Source organism: Rhagoletis zephyria, unplaced genomic scaffold (genome assembly GCF_001687245.7).
Source record: "Rhagoletis zephyria isolate East Lansing unplaced genomic scaffold, Rhagoletis_zephyria_1.1 Rzeph_scaffold_01420, whole genome shotgun sequence".
Lineage (NCBI taxonomy): Eukaryota > Metazoa > Arthropoda > Insecta > Diptera > Tephritidae > Rhagoletis > Rhagoletis zephyria.
This window is the reverse complement of record NW_016158504.1, coordinates 49,988-65,168: the sequence shown is the minus strand read 5'-3', so window position 1 is coordinate 65,168 and position 15,181 is coordinate 49,988. Positions and strand designations below refer to the sequence as shown.

The 15,181-nt window shown below is 33.8% G+C and overlaps 1 protein-coding gene and 1 pseudogene across 5 annotated transcripts in view; both read left to right on the top strand.

The window, feature by feature from the left end:
• Positions 1-599: 599 nt before the first annotated feature.
• Positions 600-3,410, top strand: LOC108363963 (V-type proton ATPase 116 kDa subunit a pseudogene; annotated as a pseudogene).
• Positions 3,411-13,748: 10,338 nt separating this feature from the next.
• The window catches only part of tn (tripartite motif containing protein thin), a 41,336-nt gene continuing 39,903 nt past the window's right edge, over positions 13,749-15,181 (top strand). For all 5 annotated transcript variants that reach the window (XM_017617503.1, XM_017617500.1, XM_017617501.1 and 2 more), the window contains exon 1: positions 13,749-13,994. The gene's annotated coding sequence lies outside the window, so the exon portion shown is untranslated. The remainder of the gene's footprint in view (positions 13,995-15,181) is intronic.

Genomic DNA, 15,181 nt, shown 5'->3' with positions numbered 1-15,181 from the left:
GTATTTATGTCAACTTAGTTTTTTCTAAAGATTCTTCATTTTTTAAACTTTTGCAGGATAAGAAGTTAACGAAGCGCACAGGGCCCCGCAACGGGTGCCTCGGATAAACATCTCTTGCTTCAGGTCCAAAACAAAGGCAGCTGAAGAAGTACCCCGGAAGAAACAGTTTTCAAATATTAGATTGCTCAGGAATAAAATCGGTAAGTCTATCTATGTACATATGTACATTGTACCACTTCGAATGAAAAAAATCTAAATTGCAACCCTATTGTTGTTACCTATTAAATGTGCATTGGGATATACTAGAAAAAGGCAAATGAGGAGTCTTATAATTTTTACTCTTCGAAACAAAGCAAATAGAAAGCATAGTCGCTGGGGTATAGGAATTGTTTGAAAATTGATTTGGTAATACTATATTCATAAATACGTCTATTGGTAATGGGCTGCACTGTATTAACTCACTCAATTAAGTTTCGAAATACTTATTTGAATATTTTCCTTGTCTGCCAGTTAAAAGAAAAAAAAAATTTTAAACACATTTCTTCGTTACTTTTCACGATCCATATTTTGTTAAAGGCTTTCCCAGTGAATTGTTACCAATGACATCTACAAAACCTAACGCAGAGAAGAAGAAAAAGGGTCCGAATCCATTTGATGTCCTCCGAGATCAATCGGCCTCACGGCAGATCTTCATGCCCTCAATCTTTCGTAGTGAAAAAATGTCACTTTGTCAAATGCTTTTGCATCGCGAAACAGCCTTTGATTGTCTCTACGAACTCGGCAAGGAGGGTAAGGTGCAATTTATTTCACACGTCGAAGGATACTACTTACCCTGTATGAGCTATGTCTCCGAAGTGCAGTCTTGCCATGAACTGCTCAGCACAATGAAAACTCTGCAGACAGAGATCGACGACTGTCATCTGACCACTATCTATTATCCAAACGTGGACACAGAAGAAGTGCCCAAAGAGAATGATTTATTGAACATCGAAGTTAATTTGGCGGCAATACAGGCCGAACTGGCAGATGCGCTGTCGGAGAGAGAAGTGCTGCAGTTGCAGCAAACCGTATTGAAGGAAAGGCTTTTCGTGCTCACGCGCACCGAGGCATTTTTCACGGGCAGCAGCAACCGTGAGCCTGTCATGGCTTGGACTAACAGCATGATAATGAATCTGCTGCGCGATCGTATGCAAAGCGATACGCGAGACACTCGAGCACATCTGGGCTTTTTAACCGGCACAATACTAGTTGATAAATTTCGTGCCTTCGAGCAGGTCTGCTGGCGCATTTGTCATGGTAATGTTTATATACGACGCGCCGAAATGCCGCACATCATGACGGACGCAAACAAAGATAAGAACACCATACGCAAGTATGCTTTCGTCATTTTATTCGTTGGCCATGCAATGCGTATGAAAATCGTGAAATTGTGTCAAGCTTACTCCGTACAACTGCACGACTATCCAGAATCCGCCAACGATCGCATTGAGTACCGCAAGCGAATCTCTTTGGAATTGGCTGACATCGAATTGGTGTTGGAGCAAATGAAGGCGCAGCGACGCAGAATACTCAGCATTGCTACATTGGAGTTGTTTATTTGGCACTCAAAAATCACTAAGTCACTTATGATTTACGATGCTATGAACAAAATGGCGAATGTGCATCAATTGGATAGGCAAAAGTATTTGGTTGCCGAGTGCTGGATACCGACGAACAGTGTGCCGAAAGTGCGCCAGACACTATTCAGAGGCGCATTGCGTTCTTCGAAAGGCGCACAAACTTTTCCGCCTATTATAACCGAATTGAAATACAAGCCGCGACTGCGCGAACCGCCAACCTACTTTGAATTGAATAAGTTTACGAGGGTTTTTCAAAATCTTGTAGATGCTTATGGCATTGCTTCTTATAAGGAACTCAATCCATCACCATACACTATTATCACCTTTCCCTTTCTCTTTGCGGTGATGTTTGGTGATGTGGGCCATGGTATTATAATGACTGCATTCGCTGGATGGATGTGCATTAAAGAGAAACAACAAGAAGAGCGGCTGAGGAATGAGAAAGAACCTAACGAAGTCTTCAGCTTGATTTTCGCCGGTCGTTATGTCATACTGCTGATGGGTATATTCTCAATTTACACGGGGTTGATATACAATGATGTGTTTTCGAAGCCGCTTAATTTGTTTGGCTCACATTGGCGTGTCAACTATACAACTACTGAGGTATTGGCTAATGACCACCTACAGTTGGATCCACAAGACCCCGCACACTACCATGGCACACCGTATATATTTGGCATGGATCCAATATGGGACATAGCCGGCCAGTATTCCATCACTACCTTCAACTCGCTGAAAATGAAAATTGCTATTATTTTGGGTGTGGTCCACATGCTGTTCGGACTGTCGTTGTCAGCATGGAATAGCAGGTACTTTAAGAATTCAATCGAATTGTATTTGGTATTTTTGCCGCAGATTGTTTTCTTTGCTTGCCTTTTTCTCTATTTGGTATTGCTAATATTTATTAAATGGAGTATATTCGGAGGACACTACGCGAAGCCTTACAACAGCGCCTGCGCTCCCTCCATTTTGATTATGTTCATTAATATGGTGCTTTTCAAAGACGGCTCGAAGGATGTGCAAAAAGGCTGTCAATTGGAAATGTTTACATTCCAAATGGGCTTACAATACATGCTGATTTTCATAGCTCTGTGTTCGATTCCGGTTTTATTGCTTGGCAAACCAATACATATACAACATCAGCAAAAGAGAATCAAGGCAATTCAGGATGCTGAGCGCAAGCGCATGGTGAATCGAGAAACATTGAAGAACGTGCGGAGATCGCTACAAACCTACAATGTGGAATATATAAAACCTGGTTCATCATCGCAAGTATTTCCCGATTTGGAAGAGGAAACTGTGGATATGACTGAAGTTTGGATACATCAGGGCATACATTGCATCGAGAGCGTTTTGGGATCTGTCTCGCACACGGCCTCTTATTTGCGGCTGTGGGCGCTATCTCTGGCGCACGACCAATTGTCCACAGTGCTGTGGAATATGGTGCTACACGTACCACTTGTACGCCTGAATGGTTTCATTGGCAGCATTGCACTGTATTTGGTGTTTTGGATATGGGCTGCTCTTACGATGGCCATTCTTGTGGTTATGGAGGGACTATCGGCATTTCTGCACACTTTACGTTTACATTGGGTCGAATTTCAATCTAAATTTTATAATGGCTCCGGTGAGAAGTTCGCACCGTTCTATTTTCAACCAACGGGGAGATATATTTGAAAGAGGTTCGAAAAGGCTGCCGTGTATCAAAGATCAGCAGATTGAAAGATCGAAGTGACATTTCTCAAACCTTACAGTCTGCTTCACTTGAGTCATAAACTACATAGTATATATAACGTACATATATTTTGGATAAAATTGCATTATTCTTTTACAAATGCTTGTTCGAGAGTAATCCTCAAACTTCAATTACAGTAAATTTAATAAAAAAATAAATATTATTGTAAACAAGAGTAGTTAAAGAATTAATCCTAAATGGGTTTAAGATGGCAAGTGAAAAATTGGTTGATGCCGCATGAGGTGCCTTGGCAAGTTCCGGGCGTGTTTGGACATGTACCAGTTTAGCCTTAGAATTTCTCTCTCTTAGACCTTGCTCAGAATCTCTGTAGGCAGCTGGAGCTTTTCGCCTGTGATGGCTGGTGGTTGAACTCCGATGACGGGAATGAATTCCTGTTTCCTGCATCCCGTTGCTGTTCGGAGTGGCTTGCCTGGACTATCTGCAGCTCAGCAGACGGTATACTACTAGTACCCGCTGACCAAAATAATAATATTTGGAGCTTACATATGTAGCTTAGTGTTTGGCCGAGCATTTATTTAGTCATTAAAAAGTTCACGACATACGACAATACGCATTTTATGACACATTGTGAACCACCTAAATAAACAAGTCGAAGAGCTTTGGAAAGGCCAACACCATTAGGAAAATTCTCTCACAGAGACGAAGAGTGGTCTGAAGGAGAATCTCGCGTTGATGGATTTGTACACCACTTCGTATTTACTAGTTTATGGGGCACTGATTTCAAACCTTTAGTCAGATTTCAAAAATCCAAAATGGCGGATCCAAAGTAGTGGAGAAATTTTAAAAAACTAATTGAATTCTCTCGATACTTCTTACTCAGGGGGGTTTTTTGGAGTCGCTGATTATGAATCCGATCTGTTACACAGTACGACAATTTAATTTTTTCTGGAGTATTGATGAAACTAAGTTTTTCTAAAATTCTGGATTGTATATAGAAAAGTAATTTCTCAGCGTTCACAGGTTGGCGATTTTAAACGTTTTTTTTAATTTTTATTTTAAGTTGTGGTAAATCAAAGTTGTCATTATTATTCAAAATTATTTATTTTGTTTTGGGAAGGTTTACTAATACATTACATACTTACTTTAAGTAGGTTAGGTGAAAAATGTATAAATGGCATTAAATGGTATCAGAAGAAAATTTAAAAATTTATGTATAGCCTTTTTACTGACCTCTGATCATCAGTAAGCAAAACCCAGCCAAAATTAATTTTAGATAGTAGAACAAAGTGAAAGTACAGGTTTTTAGCAATTTTAATTTTCTTTACGGAGTTTTACATTTCTTAAACTCAAAGCTCACTCAATGATTTTTTAATAAAAAGTAAAGCTCTTCATCAAAATTATTTTTCTTTTGTCTAATACTCATAGCATATACACTAGGCGACAAATAAAAGTCTACACCTTGATCTAATATAAGCAATATTCACAATTATTTTCACGAAGAATTTTTTGCAATAATTATTTCTGAAAATATAGTTTATTCTATAATAAAAACCATAACAATCAAAGTTTATATATACATAGTTCACAAAAATTCAAAGAATTTTCATCAAAATTTCGAAATTTCTATTGAAAATTTCTAGAAAATTTTCGAGTATGCAGTTTCGTAGCTCATTCCATTTACTTCCACATAAAAGTCATGCGTTATATGGAAGAAAACGCGCAACACCCTCCACAAAAAGAAATCCTAATAAATCAACGGTAATTTTTAGCGACTTGAATCTTGCGCATTGTTTACTAAAAGTGAATTGCATAATCGAATTTTTATAGAAGCTCTGAATAAAAATCTTGAAAGTTCGATGAAAATTTTTTGAATTTTCGTAAACCTTATATAAAGTGTGAAACTTTGGATTATATGGCTTATATAATAGAATGAATAATAAATAATTAATGAGAAAAAATTTTTGATGAAAATAGTTTTGAATATAACTTATATTAGAACAAGGTGTACACTTTCATTTTTCTCCCAGTGTAGTTTAACACCAAACTCCAGTCTAAAGCTCGGAATTTAAAAATTTTTCTTTTTAAATATTAATATCTCCTGAATTACATAACCTGTTAAAAAACTAATGATTTCCAAACAAAGGTAATTAATTTTTCTTTCACTTGAAGTACATACATAATACATGTGCTTTTTTATATTTGTAAGCCGCAAATACTAAACTCTGAGTTCTTAAACACCCCAAGGAGAACACTTGACATTTGCTCATAAACACAAAACTTTAGACTCGAGTTTATGGCTCAACTTGAACATACAGTTATGAACGGCTCCTGCCCCAGTATGCGAAGGTCACCATAAATGTAAAAAAAAGTTCAAAACGACAACTCACAAAATTAAGAAGGGTTTTTATGTATGTTTTTTTTTTTTAATTTTCTTATAAAAACAAATGGGTTTTTACTACGAACTGGAATTTTTCTGTTAGGAAGTTGATTCGAATACTAAAAGTTATCCTTCTTATTTTTAACATGTATTTCTATTAATCTCCATGGAATTGTCATTGTTTTTTTGGTCTGTAGTTTCTAAATGAGCTGCATTTCATTTGACAAGAAACGAATGCCAAAAATTGCTTACATTTGTGCACATTATATTCAATTAATTTTTTGAATACAAGTGTTAAGTGAAGGTGCTCATCCATATGACATTATGGTAGCCCTTTGATCACAAGCAATTTTAGCTGTCAATAAAAATTATGCAATTAAAAATGAACATCAATTTAATTACAATTATTTATGAATTTTGTATGGGCTTTATAAAATTGTTATTGTATATAATATAACTATGTATAAATTAACAGTATGTTAGAAGCAAAAACTAATTAAAAGCCACTGACAGATCATTAATATAAATTTAAAACTTTTCAGAGAAATTTATTATTTTTATTGATTTCGTTGAACACACAAAGAGATATTCTTTCGCGCCAGTTTTATAAACATATGCTGCACTGTTTTAGTTCTCATTTGAAATGTGCTAAACAATTAAATAAACAATATACTTAATAATTTTGAAGATTCTCAAAAGTAAGCAGTCAAAGAATAGAAGAAAAGGAAATCAAGGAACCATGCTAACTAAAGCTACGGCAAACGTAAAACCGCAACAAAATTTAATTTTGTTTCGTACATACATATGTACATACATACATACACATTAATTTGATAATATATACATTTGTACGTATGTATATGTTCATTTGTATGTTAAGTATGCGTGATAGGAGATTACAACATGGGAAGACATTGAAAATTCTAAAAACTATTCCCAACCAAAAAAAAAACCTATTTTTAAAAGCAATAAAGCGAAAGAGAGGAAAAACGCAGGGAACAATAAAGAAAAATTACATTGAGCTATTTGCGCAGGCATTACTTTTAGCTTGCCGGTTTTAGCACATATGTATAAGTATGTGTATCCGAATGTCTTTATGTATGTAAGTACGTATGTATGTAGATTAAAAACTTAAACGTGCTGATATGTATGAATATGAATGTATGTATATACATAAGGGTGGTCCTTAAAAAATCATATTAAGGATTTTTTTTAAGTCTCACCCCCTCAATCGGTAATACCACTGTCGCACAGCGAGAAAAGTACAGATTCGTTTATAGAGCCTCAAAAAATTAAAATAATTTTTTTTTCATCTAATACCCAAAATCTATATCGACTTCAATCCGCACCAAAATTGATATGTGATATCTTAGACTATAGTTACATTGACGTACGGGTTGAGGCTTAGGAAATCTGATGTAAAAATTTGCTTCCTACATTTAAGGACCACCCTATCATACATATGTATGCATGTTCATCTATATAAAGAATGACGAGCCAAAAAACCTCTGTAAACTTATAAATGCACTAACTACTTGAAAATTGCATCTGTTATTAAAAAAAATTCCAATTCATAAAGTTTTTGAATGAATTTAAATTTGTACAACCAACTCACGGAATTGCTCGATGGGCTAAATGAATTGAGTCGATCCATCTTGAAAAAAATTTACTTTATTTTGGGAAATTATGGCAACACTTAAATCGTCATCATCAGAGCAAAAGGCTGACTTTTTCAATTTAAATAGGAAATACCTACAGAGCTATTACCAAGTTGTAAATAAATACGATTTTTGTTTAAGATATGGCCAGCTAACGGAATATTAAAGCGATTTTTTAACACAAATTACCGAAAGGGAAATTAAAAACAAATGTATAACCAAAAAGTGAGCACCTTAATACCAGCACCATTTTTTAAAATATCTGCATTTGCGTAAGTATACGCATACATACATACAGCACACTCATTATCTGCGTCTATTTATATTCACCTAATTGTAGATCATCACATTGCCTGATGTCTGTGTATTGTTGCTTGTCTATTTAGTGCAGCACTTGGCGTTTTGCACCAGCAAATTCACGGGAATTTTCATTTATGTATACAAAACTTAAGTACCCAATTGGAAATCAATAACTGACATGACTTGGTAAATCATCGTTTTCCGATCGCTGACATTTGCAAGAGTCGTCACTCAAATAAAGGAATCTGTAGTCCGATCTCCTCGTGGAGCAGCATGACACTATACATACTCTCTCTTTTCATCATATTAATGTCTCCCACTTTGACTGTGATGTTTTGCATTCAGAGAACGATGGCTCTTAATGGATTTTTCGATGGCTTGGCGATGGCTTTTTCATTGCTTAACTCAGCTGGAAAATAGGAGGGTTTTTTTTTACAAAAAACTGTGAATTTCCTACAAAAACTTGTATTTGCAACAAAAAACTGTAAAACAAATAACAACATTTATATATAGAATTGTTTATTTTGGTGAAATTCCAATTCGTTTTTTAATCAAGTTTTTAACTTTTTTCCATTTATGAAACATATTTTATTTTTACTTTTTTTTAATAAGGGTGTTGTGGTTAATATATTTTCGAAGATTTTTAACCCTGGAAATTTAATTTGTAATCTTGTAACTCGATTCCACATAAAGTGCACTTTCTTCAGAGGTATATTAATTCAGTATTTACCTTATATTTTCACTTTAACCTCATAAACCTCTTTAGCTTGCAATTTATAATTTATCTAATCAATTAAACCTAATTAAAATTTTAAAACAGGCAACCATCCCCAGAAATAGTTTTGGCTGTAAACCTTTTTGAAGCGCTTTCGTTTGGCTGTCATATTGCAATATTTACTTTATCCTACCAATGTACTTAAACTGCAATTTCTAAACAAGTGGCAACTCTCTAATTATTTTTTTCCTATATTTTAAGTTATACCTTTAATAATGCACCGCTGAAAACTGCATTCGACTTCATGCATTAGTTTTCGGGTGATGTGTGTACAAACATACAGACAGTCAGACAGACAAAAATTTTAAAAATTGTTGATTTGTCTTCTGTTGCTCTAATGGAGACTCCTATATCAATTTTACTTTAATAACTATAATTTACAGACATTGGCCAGTTAAAATTTTATTTTCCATTAGTATGTATAGATTTCGTTTTATGAAAATTGATTTAGGAAAATACTCTTTCAATATTTGTTGTGATTACTGGAAAGCAAAAAAACAGCTGAGATTTTTTTTTCCCAGAAGAGAAAAGGTTAGACCTCCATTGCCCCGTTTTATCGTAAAAATGTCTTATGAAAAAACAAAACTAAACTAACTAAAAAATTATATGAAATCTAAACGTCTGAACAAAATTATAATTTGTACTAGGGGTAGTTTGAAAAACCTTTAGCTTGCCTAAAAAATTATCTTATCATAAGTTACAGCATCAGTGATGTTTTGATTTTCTTTTTATTGTGACATTTTGCTAGAAGTCACTCTTGGATGCGAAAATGCGAAAGGCAAAAATGAGAACAGTGTTGTTGCTTAGGTGGGGAAATTTTGAACAGTTCAGCCACAGTTTTCTCGCTCTTTGAATTTCAGTCAGGGTTTCAGCTATGCGAAACGTTGCCATATGTTTGTTGTAAAAAACTGTCGAATATTACACAATTTCGCATTTTCGCATTTTCGCACTTCCGCTCAAACGCACACAGCTTTGCCTTAAAGAGTGAACTCAAGTTTTATATTTGCTTTTCCAAGAATATTCCTACGAGGAAATTTTATCAACTTTGAAGTGAATATTTATTCTTCAGAAACTCGTATTTATTTGTGCAGTACATATTCGTAAATCATAATAATATTTTCATTTAAAAAATCATCATTTGCGAATTTATAGCTGATGGTTAATGCCTGCCTCAGGCCTCAGTGCTTAGGACACGCGCGTGCTAATCTCATTAACAAAGTGGTTAGTACTAAATAGTACTGAACGATGAAACAGTGATTTCATGTCGGATTCAGTGATGATGGGAGCTGAAGAGGTGCTTTAATTTGCATTTAGTTTTCATATGGCATTTTAACCCATTTAACAAATGCGTAATTGCAAGATTATGCGCATACGAAATAGTATACCTATTAGAGATGCCGGATCGAAATAAAAAAACATTTTGAATTTTGCTCTTACAAAATTTTCTCTTTAATTTGATACCAATACTGTTTTTCTTTGCACCTAATTTTTTAAGCAGTCATATTTTCAAGGTCCTTTGAAAAAATCCTGAATTCAGAGAGTAAAACTAAAAACGCAGTTTTACTTTATCTCTGTAGAGTTATTTTCAATAGGCTTCTCTGAGAAGCGTCGTAGTTGGAGGAGAATGAGAGGCAGGTTATGAATTCTGTCGTCTTTCATCTCTAGAGTTGTAAAGGTGGAATTTGCCAAGCCCTCGTCATTTTCAGTCGCAAATCAATTTTTTTTTTTTAAATTTTATAGATTTTCGAGGGAAAAACGTTGCTTAATATGCATCAATGGAGGAAAAATCTAAGTTCGATTTCCGAACCTTCCGCATCGCTTCACGGACCGAAACGGATCTAAAAAAATGTTTATTAAAAAAAAAGTTTTTAATTTCCGAATGTATGTACATAATTGCCATCGAAAAATCTAAAAAGATTACACCTAGGATCGGCTAAACTATGTTTTTTTTCGTAATTGCTTTACTACTTATTGCTAATTACTTTACACTCAGGAGTGCAAGGCGACTTTTTTGTTTGCTTGTAAGTTGGTATGGTCTAATGTATATACATTAGGGTGGTCCTTAAAAATCAAATGTGCGACTTTTTTCAGTCTCACCCCTTCAATCGGTAATACCACGGTCACACACAAATTATGGTCCCGATTGGAGACGGTTAAGGCGTGTCGCACAGGGGCCGAATTTCAGATTCCTCTACAGAGACTCAAAAAATTAAAATTATTTTTTTTGCCAACTCTTACGCAAAATCGATACTACCGTAGTCGAAGATATCTCATACAAATTTTGGTACCGATATGAGTCGGTTAAGGCGTCATCATAGGGTAATCTGAATTTTATACCCCTGTGCGCCACGCCTCAACCGACTACAATCGAGGCCAATATTTATATGTGATATCTTCGACTATAGTAGCATCGACTTAGGGGTTGAGGCTTAGGAGAACTGATGTAAAAATTTGCTTCCTACAGCTAAGGACCACCCTACTATACATACATTTGTACGTAAGATCAAAGAAAATAAATAAGTGTTGGTATATTTAAGAAAATTTACACTCTCGATTACTGCTCACTTAGGGAAATAGTGAATGTAATTCTTTGTCACTATTTCTTTTTGAAAAGTAAAGTTTATGTACATATGTATGTATGTATTGAATGTTATTATGGTTTACTGTTTGTATGTACATATGTATGTTAAAAGAGAAGTAGTGATTAGCAACTAAAACATCCGGAACTCTTTAAAAAATTGCCATTGAAGTGACAAGCTTGCAACATAAAGAAATTAGATTGCAAAATTTTCCTTTGTGTGTGAAAAAATACATATTTTCGCTGAATCAGATTACTTCTTTGGTAGCGGTACGTCTGTGCCGGTAATGCCGTTCTACTGCCCGCATATGCCGGTTTGTTGAAACGTACGCTCTGAGGATCGAGTGGCGAATAAATTGGTCGTCTATTGTGATTAGAGCTTTATATGCATATAAAGCGTTCGCCGGCTCTTTATGTTCCATTCTGGTCTGGAAAATAGCCAGCTCCGCGGAAAAATTAGAATTTTAGAGTGCAGTTGGAAAAACCTTCTCCCTAAGCCAAACTCAATTTTTTATCCATTCGTAAAAATGGATGCTTCGAAGCGTTCAGTAAAAGTAGTAACCTTCTACTCCTTCTTTGACTTAAAAGAAGCGAAGGTTAGATGTAGTCAGATTTTTCTCAGATGCCTGGATCATTGAAAGAGCCTGTGCTCTTTCGCACATACATACGCACTCTCCAAGGACTAAGTAAGACAAATGAAAGACAGATAGCAAGATAGTTCGAAAGATTTCTGTTATTCTAGCATACAAGTCTTAGGAAAAAACTCTCTCATTCACCATTCGTGGTGAAAAGCTATTGTGATTGAAACAGTCGCAATGGCCGAGTGGGCGGCAAATCATAGGAATGCCAATCGGGTGATCCGAGTATCAGTGCTGGCGCAGCGGAATTCTCTTTTTTTAAATCTACTTTTTTTAATTTAATTTTTCAGATTTTTTATTTTTGAAAAGGATATATATATTTTAATTTAATTTTTAGAAACTTGTTTGTATTTATTTATTTTTTAATTAAACTTTTTTTAATGGCTTGGTTGTTATGGTTTTAACATTCTTTTTACATTTTATTTTAATTTTTAGATTTTATTGTAAAAATATAAATTTTTATAAATTTCATTTACTTATTAGCAATTTATTTTATTTATTTTTTCTCTTTTTTAAATTTAATTTGTTATTCTTTTGGTAAATTCATTTTCTTTCAAATTTGAGCTTTTTGTTTGAAAAAGAAATAAATATATTTTATTTGCTTCATTCAATTTTTTGGAGTTTATTAAATTTTTTTAAATTGTTTATTTTTTTTTGTATTTTAAATAAGAATATTTTTAATCGAATTTAATTTATAAGTACTATTTCTTTCTTTTTTGATATTTTTTTCCTATTTTTAACTTAATTTTCTTTTATTTTTTCCTTTTTATAATTTTAAAGTATGTTTTGTTGATTAATTTAATTTAATTTTTATTAAAAATTTTTTGCTCAAAGGCGAACAGCATAACGCTAAGATCTGTTCGGTAGGAAATCTTTTAATTAGTCTTTCGGAACAGAGTAAAGAGCTTTTAAAATAGTTACCAGAGTTGACAATTGCCTTTCGAAAGACTGTGTATAGTTGGAAGACAGTTGCCAGAATTTTAAGCATATTCCTAATAATTTAAATTAATGTCTTTGTTAAAAGAGAAATAATTTGATGCGTAGAAATAGTTTTCCAAGCATTTATTTCTCAGCGGGGGCCAGCTTCTCATAAATCTGTTCCCGAAATACGCACAAGTAAATATCGAGAGAATATCTATGCAATTTCTTAGACTTATTTACAACCATACTAACACTCACACGTTCATATGTGTATGTAAATAATTTTTCACATGCTTACGCATATATACATATATATGTATATATGTACACACATTAGGGCGGAGTAATTTTTTCGGAGCAAAATGTTCAAAGAAAGAGTATAGCAAATTTAAATTCTACGATTAATTCTAAGCAAAAATTGTGAACAAACTATATACCAAAAATGACGTTTGACCCTTCCGATTTTCAAAAGGAAAAACAGTATATTTCAAGAAGAAACACACAAAATTTTGTAAAGGAAAAATTATTTTAGGTCAGAAAAAAATTTGAGTACACTGATATTAGTTTTCAAACTGGGAGGGTCGAACGAAGAATTCGAATATGCCAATATACCTTTTTCGAAATTAAATTGCTCCACCCTAATTTACATATGTACATATACATACATACGTCTATATGTATTTGGATCGTGTACATAGTCTATATTCATTGTGTACACACGCAGTTGATGTTTCCTTAATTTTCCTTGATTTTCCATTTCCTCATTTTCTTTCACGTTCTTCTCGGACTTTTTTCGTTTTCAAAAAGATATTTTTGTAGCAACGAGCCGCAGATGCGCTCGAAATTTTTTAAAAATTACCAACCAGTTCATTTGATGCTTTAAATTGAAACAGTTCGTGCGCGTGCGGATGTTTTCGAGTAAAGTTTTACTAAAGCCAAAAAATTATTTTTACATATTTTTATATATGTATGTACTTGTTTCAAAACCTTAAAAAATAAATCGCAAATTTAGCTGAAGTAAAAAAAATAATATTGCACTTTTTTTATGGAAAACATAAGAGATGCACTCGTAGAAACGTAAAACGAAAATCGATCGATTTAAAAGCGATGGGTGTTTGAAATTAAAAGCTTTAAAAAGTTGTGATAAAATTCAGAAAAAAAAAATTAAAACGAAAATTAAAAACGAAAATAAACCCATGCACTGTTATAAGTAGTTAAAAATATTTACAAAAAAAAAATAAACCAAAGTGCGTTTTGAACGCCAACATTTACTTGTGATTTAGTATTAGACAAAAAAAATTAAGTAAAAATCTAGCGGTAATTTTAGTTTTGAAGTACTGTGAGCAAAAAATAAAGACCGCATAGCGTTAACAAAAAAAAAAACCGAACGTGCACAGTGTGCAGCAGAATTTTGATGTGGCCACTAAAATTGGTGAGTTGCTTGAATCGGACTATGGCGCCACAAAAATATGTATGAATTCGACTTGCTGAGACCGGCTGTGTTTGCCGGGGACTATGTAGCTAGCGGACGTATACGCTTACCAAATGTGTGCCAAAAATATTTTTGCAGTTATTAGTGTCAAATTCCTGCTTTTAGTGCAGTTATTTGCAATGCACAGTGCAATGCAAAAATTCCTCTGCGCTGAAATGGATAAAAATGGAATGGCACAGAAGTTGAAATCTAATTTGCTAAAGCAATGCAAGGAATTTGCAGTTTAAAAGCTTTTAATATTTTTTTTTTCTTTCAAGCTGTTATTTTTGTTTAGAATGCAACAGTGATGAGTGGTGAAATTTATTTTCATTTTCATGATGCTGGTCATGCGTACGTAGATTTTTTTTAAGCTAACTGTTTAAAAAAGTCAAAAGTGTAGGCGTTATTGACGTTATAGGAAAGAATTTAATATAGATTTAGCGTCACCGGGCGGAAATCCAATGGGTTTGTTACACTGTTGCTTTATTTGGTATTTTCCTGCCAAATTTGGTAGATTTTTTCCCTTAGTAAGTTAGTAGATTTATTAAGTTTTGGACGGTTTTCACGACATTTGGTAATGTAAACATAGACTTATGAACTATTTACATGAGAGCCATGAGAAGTGGCCTAACCCACGTATTATTAATATTTTTTGCAATTTAAAAATAAAGTCGCTTATTCCTTAATTTTGTGGTATGCAATGTAGCTTTGTACCTTATGTAAAGAATAAGTGACCTTTATTTTAAAAGTTTTCACATTTGAGACTATTTTAAGATGGTTTGTACAAAAAACAAAAATTTTTATGTTAGGCCATTTCTGTTCTCATGACATCAAATATCCCAGAGAACCCCATTGAAAGCTATAAGCCTAACTAACTATTTTTGGTGCTCTCAACGAGCGATCTTTACTTCTACTTGGGCTCGCTATAAGGACGTTGCGGAATTACATATACCTAAAATAGTCACATCCAATGTTTTTGGAGCGTTGTAAAACAAATTTTCAGTGGAATGTTTCTTGAATCTTTCTTTGAAAGTTTATTGCAGCTTTTCTCAAAAAATATTTAAAAGTATGGTTGCAATTGGTCTTAAGATTAAGTTAAACTCAGACCTAAACTTAAGGGTCGCCTTTGTTTGTCCATGAATGAGCTC